Genomic DNA, 12397 nt, shown 5'->3' on the forward strand with positions numbered 1-12397 from the left:
GCTCAAGTCTATGTATTTGCTGAAAAAAAAAGAACTATATGCATGATCAACTTGAGAGATTTTCCCAGAATACTGTGCTAAAAGACAATGGCTACTCTGTTCCTATTTAGTTTCTCTCTCTTTTTTTTTTTTTTTTAATTTACACCTCAGAGTTTTAGGGATTCAAGAAAATGTTCCTATCTCTTCTCCCTCTTCGTTCCAAACAACCAAACTTTGCCCACAAAATTTGCACACTATGCTTTATGGTTATTATTATTTCTAATTGTTTGTACATTGCTTTTCTTCTGTAGTCATCTTCTTGTTTTAAGACAACAGGATTGGGATCCCTGGGTGGTGCAGCGGTTTAGTACCTGCCTTTGGCCCAGGGCGCGATCCTGGAGACCTGGGATCGAATCCCACGTCGGGCTCCCGGTGCATGGAGCCTGCCTGCTTCTCCCTCTGCCTGTGTCTCTGCCTCTCTCTCTCTCTCTCTCTCTCTCTCTCTCTCTCTGATGTGACTATCATAAATAAATAAAAATTTAAAAAAATAAGACAACAGGATTTTTTCAGTCTAACTAATGTTATGCATTTGTTTTTGAAGGTTCTCTCACTTGTTCCCTGTTTTTTACTGGGCCATTTGATTTGATTTCTCATATTTGTTCTTTTTTTAAGCTCTGATATTTTTCAGAACATTATTAGGAACATTATTAGGTTCCTTTGATCTGTTCATGGTTATGAATTATGGTTTGACAAATTACTCTTCTTAGCTGACTTAGGTTCTCATAATGTTCTGCCTTTTCAATGAATTGTCGATTGGGCTTCTTCCTAGAAGGGTTATGAGGAATAGTGCATATGAGCTGGCCAGCCCCTACTCTAAGACCTATAGAGACATGAGGCAGAGCTCTTTCCACAGGTGCCAAATACTGGAGGCTTTGAAGTGAGGGCCTTCCTACATGGTCTCATGAGAGCTTTCCCTCTACCTTATTCTCAACAGATTCACATTAATTCCAAACTTTAATAAATTTTGCTCTCTTTTATGTGACAGGATTATACATTCTTGATAAATTTTATCTTCTTAGTTGAATTTTTTGGACACACAAAATTAGAAAGCAGAAATCAAAATTAAGTTGCCAACTTCCCAAAATGCTCCTGAGTGCAATGTTGAATCTTGACCTTTCCTTAGCATTATTTCAAAATGGCCTTCTTTTTTTCCCTGCATAGAAACAACAGTGGCAGTTGTACGTTCATCTTACCACGTAAAATTATTATGGTTTGTATTCATGACAAGACAGAGAGATACCTATGAACTTTAGAAGTAATAATAAACAAAAAAAAAAGAGAAAGTAATAATAAATAAACTAAGGGTATGTCAGAAATTGAAGGAAAAGAGGCCTCAGGAGTTGAGTTGAAAAAGCAAGTGAGGGAGCACTGGAAAACATTCTGATCCAGTAAGTGTATTGCTTCTACAAGTGGTAAAAAAAATATGGAACTAATGTTAGAAGCTTTTTAAAAATGCTGTACCTCCTTGAACTGACAGGAAAAGAAAGAAGGAAATGCAATAGTAAAGTCAGTTAGAGTCATATCTTACTAACCAAGAAAAGGTGACAATATTTATAGAAGTCCCAGAAAATTTAAAAGCTCAACGAGAAGAAGCAAGAATATAGGAAGACAAAGCTAGACCAGGATAGGCCACTCTGGGTCCCTGAAGACTTAAGCTCTGGAATAAAACAGCATCTGGTTCAAGAATGAGCTGATCATGATTTTTCTAGCACATGAATATTAAAAAACAATGGGAAACCTCATAAGAAGAACAGATTCACAGATATAAGGAAGTCCAGCACAGTAAGTAGCTGTGATAACCATTTTGGCAAGAGTGGGAGTCCTTGTAATCCCACAGTAGATACAGAGAAACACAAAGAAAAAAAAAACAGGTAATAAGGAGTGTGGAAAATGTTTAGCCCTAACCTATGACTGAAATTTGTTTTTGTTGAATATTATACATCCTGCTCGAAAGAAAGTAGATGTTGTATCCTCAGAAAAAGTATACTCTCCATGCTGCATTTGGGATGATTGGAAAGTATGGGGACAAAGAGGAGATGGAAAGGAAAATGTAGAGGTTTTAGAATACGCATAATAATACTTAGGGGAAGAATGGGATATTGGAAATTTCCAAATTGAGAAAACAAGTCTTTCATAAACCATTCTCAAAAAAATTGTTTATATAAATAAGTTTTGTGTTTGTTTGTTTTCTCACATTGTGTAGGAATCATAGCATCACTCCTAACTTCTTAGAGACTCTCTTGAGTCTGGCTCTAGACAACAAACAATGGGCACAAACGAACAAAGAAAATTTTCAATTTCAAAAACTTGAAACCATCAATCCTTGTTTTTCCTTCCTTGCCCCTCCAAAGATGACATTATATTTCTGTTTAAGAACTATGGCCTGTGATGGCAATGTGCATTTGAACTTCTTTTCGACAAGGGAAACGCTATTGTACAGTGTGGTAGCCACACTTCGTTCCGAGAGCTTATGTGTGTTTTCTAAATTTTATGAATATAGAGTTAGTGTATGTGGTGGGTATTTGTCATTCACTGCAGCCATTCAGCATTTGGATTGATCTTCTTGTTTGAGGAACTTCCCTCCTTATGATCCTACATCTCCCCAAGATAGAAGCCATAAACTCAAGTTCCTGGCTAATTGATCAGTTTTTCCACCGTAATAAAAACTCCAAAATCATAGGGGCTTTCCACAAACATTTTTCATTTATACATCATGTTCTTAGCTGCAGGTAGACTGCTGTGACTCTTATCCACAGGTCTTCTCACCTGGGACACTAGCTTAAGGAGGAGCTCCTCTTTCTAATCTGTTTTTACTGTGGCAGAGGGAAAATATAAAGAAGTGGTGCAAGCACATCTCACACATCTTCTGTAGGGAACTGAAACACTTCCTTAGCTCCCATTCTGATGATTCAAGGCAGTCACATAGCCAAGTCTGTTAATGGCCTAGGGACATATCCTCCACCTATAGGGAGGCACTATGAGTCATAAGGCCATGGATGAGGCTGGACATTGCCTTTACAAGAAAATAGATGGAAACAATAATCCAATCTACTACCATGGGTGAAAGTATGTGATCTAAATGCAATCAATAAGGTAAACCAGCAAGAAGAAGACTCAGAAGCTAATAACATAAAAAAAAAAAAAAAAACCAGATGCCACATTGAACCATACTGGTGAAAATCATTAATAGAAGAATCCATCTTCTAGAGAAAGTAGAGATAGAGATTCTAGTGATAGCTTCTAGTGCCCTTGTTTGGGAGTAAGATCTGAGTTGACCTTGCTCAGTGGAGGGAGCAGTGATATCTCTACCAGAATGAACCTACAGAGTCATTTGATGATGTTCCTGCCTGCATCATCCATGAGCTACCTAATATTCCTTAATAAGTCCTTTTTCTTACTTAATAAGTTTCTTTTTCTGACTAAACTACGTTTCCAGAATTTTCAACTCTTATTATTATTTCTTATCTTATTTCTTATCTTTTTTCTATACCTTATCTCAACTCTATGATTTTCAACTCTTATTATTTTGGCTGCCTGGCACCTGACTCAGTCTTCTGCTACCCACGTCCAAGGCACTAACTTTGGCCAAATATGTCTAAACTCTATCATGCTTTGATAAAGAGACTATACTAATTTAATCTTTTCTAGAAATATACCTTTTTCCATCACCTACTGAATAAACCTATAATTATATAGTTAGCACAAAATATTTTCCCAAAGCAAGATTGTAATTGTATTTTAAAAATAAATTTTTATGCATTGTGGTCATAAAATAATAGCAAGCCTTAAAAAAATTACAGTTGACCCTTTAACAATGTAAGCATTAAGGGCACTAGCCACCCTCTAGGGTTGTTGTATGCACATACAGCTTGCACAGTCAAAATTCCACATTTAACTTTCGACTCCCCTCAAATTTAACTACTAATACCCTACTGTTACCCAGAAGCCTTACTGATAAACAGTCAACCCGTGTTTTGTATATGTATTATATACTGTACTTACAATAAAGTAAGCCAAAGAAAAGATTATTAAGTAAATCATAAGGAAAAGAAAATACATTTATAATAGTGTACTCTAAAAAAGTCTGTGTATAAGTGGACCTGCATAGTTCAAATCTGTGTTGTTCAAGGTCTCCTGTACTTATATATTTAAAACTTTACTTGTGGTAACCATGGCATAACATATAGACTTGTGGAATCACTATGTTATATACCTGAAACTAATGTAACATTGTGTGTCAACTATGCTCCATTAAAAAAACAAAAACAAACAAACAAACAAACAAACAAAACCTAACCCAACAACTTCTGGAGAAAACTAAGTTCAAAACAGCTTATTTAATACAATAAGAGTGCCATTACAATGTACAATAAATTTAGAGAAAACTTTACACTCCTCAATAAATAAACTGAAAAGTAATGCAAGAAACAAGGGGGAAAAAAAGAGAATGACCAAAAGTAAAATAAAGAAAAATACAGTGAGGATAAAATCAGGGGGGAAAAAAAAAGCAAATTAAAATAATCATAAATTAACAGATTCCTTGAATAGAACAATAAGTACCTTTGGCAATAAAGATAAATCTCTCAGAAAAAAAAATAGTGGTAAACACATAATATTAGAGATCACAATCAAGAAAAGGCCTAGAAATGGAGAAAAATAAGTTATACTTTTAATTTGGGTTTCTGGACCCAATTTATCCTGTGAAGGAGTGGGGGTGGTGAACAAGCAATTCTCAGACATTAGCAGAGTGAGATTTCAACTCAATTCTGACACTATTTACCCCAAAATTGCATCAGATCCACAGGTTAAGCATTCAGTCCTACAAGACTGCTGCCCCCGATCTCCACCCCCCCCACACACACACCCCTCCACACACACACCAACAGGTTGTTACCTATACTTCTACCTACTGGCTATAAACCAGAGGTTCCTCTTTGGATTCATTTAATTTGCTAGAGGGGCTCACAAAATTCAGGGGAACATCATACTTACTAGATTACTGGTTTATTATTAAAGCATACAACTCAGGAACAGCCCTATGAAAGAGATACTTGGGGTGAGATACAGGAAGGAGTGCAGAGCTTCCATGCCCTCTCTAGGTGTACCACTCACTCTCCCAGCACCTCCACACAGTTTCTAATCCAGAGCTTTCCCAACCCTGTCCTCTTGGGTTTCTATGGAGGCTTCATTACATAGGCATGACTGATTAAATCACTGGCCATTGGGGACTGATCCAATCTCCAACCCATCTCTCCTCCCCTGGATATCAGAGGCAGGGGGAGAGTATGACTGAAACTTACAACCCTCTAATCATAATATGGGTTCTCCTGGCCATAAGCTCCCATCCTTAGGTGAGGCCCAAAAGTGATCTCATGAACACAACAAAAGACAACCTCACAGCTCTCACCACATAGGAAATTCCAAGGGTTTCAGGAGCTCTGTGCCAAACACAGGAAAGAAGGCCAAATATATATATATTTCTTATTATAAATCACAATTTTACAACTTTGCATACTTATACTTTTATAAATCATAGAAACATTGACATTCTGAGGATAATAACTTACTGAAAGAGGTTAAAAGTTGAAAGAAATCTAAATAGCTATCAATACAATGAACTGTAAAGCTATTTCTTATTTTTTTAATCCAACATAACACTTAATATCAAAACCAATTAACAGTATTTATCTGGCTCAGTTCCTCACCCAACCATCCAGATACCCTTCTGTTAACATATAACTATTTATATAGTTATAGTTATAGTTATATAACTATTAACATTTGCTATTGTCACATATAGTTAAATTTTCATATATAAATACACAAAGCTATAAACATATCTTGGTAACTATAAATAAAAAATAATATACTACATATTTATTTAGTTTTGAAAATATCTCACCCATGTATACATACTGCTATATTCCCATCCATGGCATTTCACAGTGAAGCCACATTGAAGTACATCTTCTTCCTACTACTGCTCCTTTCTTAACCTTCTAAACTTGCTCCCTTCTCTCTACTCCCTGTTCTCAGTCTCTTGGGACAGTGACTCCCCAGTCACTTTCACTTGCCTCCAGTGACATAGGAGCACTTCCAAAAAGTCTCTCCACGTCCTCTAGACAGAATTCTAGGTTTTAGCTTCTAGGCTCCCCATGCTCCTCTATCCCTGACTCTCTTTCCCTGCCTAAGTGAGAGAATTAACAAAGGCCTGTGGCTTTGCTGTTCTATGCTGAGATTTCTTCCCTCTTAGTCTGGGCAGATGGGGGAGGGAGGCCCTAACTTCCCCTACTTGGACTCTGAGGAAATATCAGCCTTGCTTTCTGGAAACTGAAGACCATCTAGAATACTGGAAGAACAGGAAGTCTTATTCTATCATAAAAGGTCCGTAAAGAGACCTTTGAGGTAGAGGGAGTAACTACCCATTGTCTGAGCTGCACTCCTCCTAGCCTCCACGCCTTGCAAATTTTTCTTCCAACTGTTATCCCATTACCATGGGCAACTCTCTCCTACCCTCTAAAGTTTAAGCCTAAGTTTGTATGAAGCTTAGTGAGGCCCCAGGGTTTGTACCAACTTCCTACCCATTCCTTGGCCTTACTTCTTCTATGCCCTCACCTTCTTCCCTGCTTCCCTAATCAGTTCTCAGTCTTTACTTCTCTTATGGTAACATTCCTCACCCACAGCACAGATATCATCTCACAGCTAGCCACTCACCTCATTGTCCTGGTCTGTCTTGGATTCAGGTAGAGGGTTGTGATCTGCAGTTACTGCCCTGGAATGTCTCCAAAACAGAGCCTCGCCTGCACACACATGTCTGCATTTCACAGCAAACAAGGCACCATACGTGAGGCTGGGAAGGACAGCTTCTCTGCAGAGGTGATGGGCTGATAGGCCTTCAAAAGCTTTCTGGCTAGCCTTCCCTTGGTGAACACGAGCCCTCTTCCCCAGCAACTCTGAGCTGCTCCTTTGTCTGGGCCCTTGAGAGTCACTCATGGTCATAGACAATTGGAAGTTACAAATGAAAATGATCTCCTCATTAACTATTTTAATTTCACAGAAGCTCCAGAATACAACCAACTTCATCTTGAGTTCTTGCGAGCAGAGACTGAACGAATGGCTCATAGTTGTAATTCCAACAAAAATAATGTTTAAAATGGCTTCTTTCATTTAGCCCTCTTCTGTTGCAGCAGCCATTTCCCCTGATCAAGGTGAGTAAGCTGATCCGACTGAGACAGCAGTTACCTCTTTTCTTCTTCCTTTGCTCACTGTCCCATTTTTTGCAAGAATTTTCTGGTCCTCACTCTTCAGAATTTCAACTAGGGACTGAGCCCTGACATTAGCATGAGGATCCAGTTATCAGTCCCAACAATGAAATCGTTCAGAACTGGGCTTCAATTGGAGCATTTCCTGGTTTTTCTCCACATGGACAGGATATGCCTTTGCTTATTCAGTAAACACCTAAGTATTAGAAAAAGCACAAGGTGCTGTGAATGCAAAGAAAAACCCAAATCACTACCTTAAGTAGCAGTTTGTGTGTGCACAAGACTAAGCGTATGTCTTTAGGCTAGGGAGGGGTACCAGTCATTTAAAAATTTAAAAATACGTATTTAATGACAGTTTGTGACCAGGCAGTCCACTTCCACTCTATCATATCTCAGGATCTGTTTCTAACCTTTTTGAAAAGTTTTTATTTTACTTCCAGCTAGTTAACAGTGTTATTATTTCAAGTGCACAACATAGTGATTCAACCCTTCCATACAACACCCTGTGCTCTTCAGGAAAAGTGCACTGTTTCTAATTTTTTTTTAAAGATTTTTATTTATTTATTCATGAGAGACACAGATAGAGGCAGAGATGCAGGCAGAGGGAGAAGCAGGCCCCATGCAGGGAGCCCGATGTGGGACTCGATCCCAGGTCCCCAGGATCACGCCCTGGGCTGAAGGTAGGCGCTAAACCGCTGAGGCACCCAGGGACCCCTTCTGTTTCTAATTTTAAAGTGGATTGTGGCAATAAGTGATGAGAAGCTGCCTGCTTAAGTATTAAAGGATAAGAGCTTGCCAGGAAAATGCAGGGGAGTTTTTTCCCTAAGAACCCAGTACGGAGGGAGGAGCAAGATGGCGGAAGAGTAGGGTCCCCAAATCACCTGTCTCCACCAAATTACCTAGAAAACCTTCCAATCATCCTGAGAATCTATGAATTCGGCCTGAGAATTAAAGAGAGACCAGCTGGAATGCAACAGTGAGAAGAGTTCGCGCTTCTATCAAGGTAGGAAGACGGGGAAAAAGAAGTAAAGAAACAAAAGGCATCCAAGGGGGAGGGGCCCGCGAGGAGCCGGGCTGAGGCCGGGGCGAGTGTCCCCAGGACAGGAGAGCCCCGTCCCGGAGGAGCAGGAGCTGCACCGACCTTCCCGGGCGGAAAGGGGCTCGCGGGGAGGTGGAGCAGGACCCAGGAGGGCGGGGATGCCCTCGGGCTCCCTGGGACAGTAACAGAGCAACTGCGCGCCCAGGAGAGTGCGCCGAGCTCCCTAAGGGCTGCAGCGCGCACGCGGGGACCCGGTGGGACCCGGAGCAGCTCGGAGGGGCTCGGGCGGCGGCTCCGCGGAGGGGGCTACACGGCCCCGGGAACAGCTCGGAGGGGCTCGGGCAGAGGAAGAGGCTCCGTGCGGAGGGGGCTGCGCGGTTCCAGGAGCAGCTCGGAGGGGCTCAGGGGCGGTTCCGCGGAGGGGGTTGCGCGGCCCGGGAGCGCGAATCCACCAGCGCAGGCCCCGGAGCACAGGGCGCCAGGACACAGCCCAGGATCCGGCCTCCCCCGCGACAGGCAGAGGCCGGGAGGGCCCAGGACAGCGAGGACGCTCCTGCCCCAGCTGAGCAGATCAGCGGCCCCGCCCGGAGCCTCAGGCCCTGCAGACGGAGTTCCTGCCGGAGCTGAATCCAGGTTTCCAGAGCTGCCCCGCCACTGGGGCTGTTCCTCCTGCGGCCTCACGGGGTAAACAACCCCCACTGAGCCCTGCACCAGGCAGGGGCACAGCAGCTCCCCCAACTGCTAACACCTGAAAACCAGCACAACAGGCCCCTCCCCCAGAACACAGCTAGAAGGACAACTTCCAGGGGGAGCCAAGGGACTTAAAGTACACAGAATCAGAAGATACTCCCCGGTGGTTCTTTTTTTTTGTTTTGTTTTGTTTTGTTTTGTTTTGCTTTTTGATTTGTTTCCTTCCCCCACCCCCTTTTTTTTCTCCTTTCTTTTTCTTCTTCTTTTTTTTTTTTTCGTTTTTTTTCTTCCCTTTTTTTTCTTTCTCTTTTCTTTCCTTCTTTCTCTCCTCTCTTTTTCTCTTTTTCCCAATACAACTTGCTTTTGGCCACTCTGCACTGAGCAAAATGACTAGAAGGAAAACCTCACCTCAAAAGAAAGAATCAGAAACAGTCCTCTCTCCCACAGAGTTACAAAATCTGGATTACAATTCAATGTCAGAAAGCCAATTCAGAAGCACTATTATACAGCTACTGGTGGCTCTAGAAAAAAGTATAAAGGACTCAAGAGACTTCATGACTGCAGAATTTAGAGCTAATCAGGCAGAAATTAAAAATCAATTGAATGAGATGCAATCCAAACTAGAAGTCCTAACGACGAGGGTTAACGAGGTGGAAGAACGAGTGAGTGACATAGAAGACAAGTTGATAGCAAAGAGGGAAACTGAGGGAAAAAGAGACAAACAATTAAAAGACCATGAAGATAGATTAAGGGAAATAAACGACAGCCCGAGGAAGAAAAACCTACGTTTAATTGGGGTTCCCGAGGGCGCCGAAAGGGACAGAGGGCCAGAATATGTATTTGAACAAATTCTAGCTGAAAACCTTCCTAATCTGGGAAGGGAAACAGGCATTCAGATCCAGGAAATAGAGAGATCCCCCCCTAAAATCAATAAAAACCGTTCAACACCTCGACATTTAATTGTGAAGCTTGCAAATTCCAAAGATAAGGAGAAGATCCTTAAAGCAGCAAGAGACAAGAAATCCCTGACTTTTATGGGGAGGAGTATTAGGGTAACATCAGACCTCTCCACAGACACCTGGCAGGCCAGAAAGGGCTGGCAGGATATATTCAGGGTCCTAAATGAGAAGAACATGCAACCAAGAATACTTTATCCAGCAAGGCTCTCATTCAAAATGGAAGGAGAGATAAAGAGCTTCCAAGACAGGCAGCAACTAAAAGAATATGTGACCTCCAAACCAGCTCTGCAAGAAATTTTAAGGGGGACTCTTAAAATTCCCCTTTAAGAAGAAGTTCAGTGGAACAGTCCACAAAAACAAAGACTGAATAGATATCATGATGACACTAAACTCATATCTCTCAATAGTAACTCTGAATGTGAACGGGCTTAATGACCCCATCAAAAGGCGCAGGGTTTCAGACTGGATAAAAAAGCAGGACCCCTCTATTTGCTGTCTACAAGAGACTCATTTTAGACAGAAGGACACCTACAGCCTGAAAATAAAAGGTTGGAGAACCATTTACCATTCGAATGGTCCTCAAAAGAAAGCAGGGGTAGCCATCCTTATATCAGATAAACTAAAATTTACCCCAAAGACTGTAGTGAGAGATGAAGAGGGACACTATATCATACTTAAAGGATCTATTCAACAAGAGGACTTAACAATCCTCAATATATATGCTCCGAATGTGGGAGCTGCCAAATATATAAATCAATTATTAACCAAAGTGAAGAAATACTTAGATAATAATACACTTATACTTGGTGACTTCAATCTAGCTCTTTCTATACTCGATAGGTCTTCTAAGCACAACATCTCCAAAGAAACGAGAGCTTTAAATGATACACTGGACCAGATGGATTTCACAGATATCTACAGAACTTTACATCCAAACTCAACTGAATACACATTCTTCGCAAGCGCACATGGAACTTTCTCCAGAATAGACCACATATTGGGACACAAATCGGGTCTGAACCGATACCAAAAGATTGGGATTGTCCCCTGCATATTCTCGGACCATAATGCCTTGAAATTAGAACTAAATCACAACAAGAAGTTTGGAAGGACCTCAAACACGTGGAGGTTAAGGACTATCCTGCTAAAAGATAAAAGGGTCAACCAGGAAATTAAGGAAGAATTAAAAAGATTCATGGAAACTAATGAGAATGAAGATACAACCGTTCAAAATCTTTGGGATGCAGCAAAAGCAGTCCTAAGGGGGAAATACATCGCAATACAACCATCCATTCAAAAACTGGAAAGAACTCAAATACAAAAGCTAACCTTACACATAAAGGAGCTAGAGAAAAAACAGCAAATAGATCCTACACCCAAGAGAAGAAGGGAGTTAATAAAGATTCGAGCAGAACTCAACTAAATCGAGACCAGAAGAACTGTGGAACAGATCAACAGAACCAGGAGTTGGTTCTTTGAAAGAATTAATAAGATAGATAAACCATTAGCCAGCCTTATTAAAAAGAAGAGAGAGAACACTCAAATTAATAAAATCATGAATGAGAAAGGAGAGATCACTACCAACACCAAGGAAATACAAACGATTTTAAAAACATATTATGAACAGCTATACGCCAATAAATTAGGCAATCTAGAAGAAATGGACGCATTCCTGGAAAGCCACAAACTACCAAAACTGGAACAGGAAGAAATAGAAAACCTGAACAGGCCAATAACCAGGGAGGAAATTGAAGCAGTCATCAAAAACCTCCCAAGACACAAGAGTCCAGGGCCAGATGGCTTCCCAGGGGAATTTTATCAAACGTTTAAAGAAGAAATCATACCTATTCTCCTAAAGCTGTTTGGAAAGATAGAAAGAGATGGAGTACTTCCAAATTCGTTCTATGAAGCCAGCATCACCTTAATTCCAAAGCCAGACAAAGACCCCACCAAAAAGGAGAATTACAGACCAATATCCCTGATGAACATGGATGCAAAAATTCTCAACAAGATACTGGCCAATAGGATCCAACAGTACATTAAGAAAATTATTCACCATGACCAAGTAGGATTTATCCCTGGGACACAAGGCTGGTTCAACACCCGTAAAACAATCACTGTGATTCATCATATCAGCAAGAGAAAAACCAAGAACCATATGATCCTCTCATTGGATGCAGAGAAAGCATTTGACAAAATACAGCATCCATTCCTGATCAAAACTCTTCAGAGTGTAGGGATAGGGGAACATTCCTCGACATCTTAAAAGCCATCTATGAAAAGCCCACAGCAAATATCATTCTCAATGGGGAAGCACTGGGAGCCTTTCCCCTAAGATCAGGAACAAGACAGGGATGTCCACTCTCACCACTGCTGTTCAACATAGTACTGGAAGTCCTAGCTTCAGC

The 12397-nt window shown here is 40.9% G+C and overlaps 1 long non-coding RNA gene across 1 annotated transcript in view; it reads right to left on the reverse strand.

The window, feature by feature from the left end:
• LOC140614920 (uncharacterized) overlaps positions 1-12397 on the reverse strand; it is a 97514-nt gene that overhangs the window by 82702 nt on the left and 2415 nt on the right. Inside the window, exon 2 of the long non-coding RNA XR_012015634.1 lies at positions 6754-7497. This is a non-coding gene — a long non-coding RNA (uncharacterized lncRNA). The remainder of the gene's footprint in view (positions 1-6753; positions 7498-12397) is intronic.

Source organism: Canis lupus, chromosome 23, assembly GCF_048164855.1.
Source record: "Canis lupus baileyi chromosome 23, mCanLup2.hap1, whole genome shotgun sequence".
Taxonomy (NCBI): domain Eukaryota; kingdom Metazoa; phylum Chordata; class Mammalia; order Carnivora; family Canidae; genus Canis; species Canis lupus.